The 1,509-nt window shown below is 48.7% G+C and overlaps 1 long non-coding RNA gene across 1 annotated transcript in view; it reads left to right on the top strand.

Moving 5' to 3' along the window:
• Positions 1-702, top strand: part of LOC121395444 — a 1,594-nt gene extending 892 nt beyond the window's left edge. The window contains exon 3 of the long non-coding RNA XR_005962493.1: positions 1-702. This exon is cut by the window's left edge and continues 5 nt beyond it. This is a non-coding gene — a long non-coding RNA (uncharacterized LOC121395444).
• Positions 703-1,509: the final 807 nt, after the last annotated feature.

Here is a 1,509-nt window from a genome sequence, read left to right as displayed (position 1 = left end):
GCAATTGGGGGACAACCACAGGAGGAAAGATGGTGACTGGGTGATCGACCTGCAGCGCAACCGGGGCTCGTCGACGCAATGGTGACTGCCATACAGCCTATGCACCATCAGCAGCGCTGCCAGGAACTCTGAATAATGCGGTGGATGGCCCAAATCCATACAGAGATGCGGTAGATGCAAATGACCATCCATCATGGATTCCAGGACCTGGTGGTAGCCATGGCAGCCCAGCCTCACCGACCAGGGGGCTCTGCTGAGGGAACAAGTCCCTGGTCCACCTGCTGCTCCCCCTCCACCCTCTGAAGCTCCTCAACATCGGAGGAAAAGGGCGCATGGAAGGGGACATGGTCCTGTCTGAGGGGACAAATGTCCCTAGCTCCAGTCTGTGTCACTTGCCAACTGACACTGGCCTCTTTTCCTAATTTCTCCTGGTAACAAACTTTGCCCTATTGACGCTTCAGGTATCACTTTGTCCGTTAACCAGCAATGGAACTGACTCCCAAACAACACATCCCATTGTTTACACTGTGCTCCATTCTTGTCACTGAGGGGTGCCATTTTTAGATCTATTGGCACCAAGGGCGATTCGCCAATGAGGCTAGTTGAGGCTGTCGCCTCAGGCAGCAGCGCCCCACTAGGTACCAGGGGCAACAAAAATGCTGTTCCTGGTACTTTAAGAGCCAAATTTCTGGTTTTCAAACCAGAAAATCGTCTCTTCTAGCGCAGAGAGCACAGTTAGGCTCTCTGCACTAGCATACTGGCCCTCTCTGCTGCCCTTGTGGACCCCCCTAGGCGATAAAAGGTAAGTGCACAGGGGAGGGGGGGGCAGCAACTGCTGTTGCCTCAGGTGGCAGAGGGGCCCTGATTGGCACCCTTTCCAATAAAATCTGGAAAAACTCTTCAAAACATCTAAGGGCATTTGCACATGTTATGTGCATTCATGTAACAATGCCCTATGTTCTGCAACTGTCAAAGTGAAAAAAGTGTACCTGGTGCTTTGCACTATGAAGTATTGTTGGCTACCTATTGGCTACCCAGCACTCATAATATGTGCTAATACCTACTGCTACCTCCTCCACCTCTGGTACTTAAATAGCAACTCAGAGGTATATGGTATGCCTTAAAGGCACAAAGCGTTGTTTGTTACTTTGCACTATAAAGTATTGTTGGCTACCTATGGCCTAATTTGGCTACTCAGCAGTCATAATATGTATTAATGCCTACTACTACCTCCTCCACCTCTAGTACTTAAATAGCAAGTCAGAGGTATATGGTATGCCTTAAAGGCACAAGCGTTGGTTGTTACTTTGCACTGTGAAGTATTGTTGCCAACCTATGGCCTACATTGGCTACCCAGCACTCATAATATGTGCTAATGCCTACTACTACCTCCTTCACCTCTAGTACTTAAATAGCAAGTCAGGTATATGATATGCCTTAAAGGCACAAAGAGTTGCTTTTTACGTTGCTCTTGCAACTATTCCAACACATTACCTGGCCAGCACGAAC

The sequence above is a fragment of the Xenopus laevis genome, chromosome 7L, assembly GCF_017654675.1.
Source record: "Xenopus laevis strain J_2021 chromosome 7L, Xenopus_laevis_v10.1, whole genome shotgun sequence".
NCBI lineage: Eukaryota > Metazoa > Chordata > Amphibia > Anura > Pipidae > Xenopus > Xenopus laevis.
Note: the sequence above shows the minus strand (reverse complement) of the source record. Positions and strands in the feature narration are given on the sequence as shown.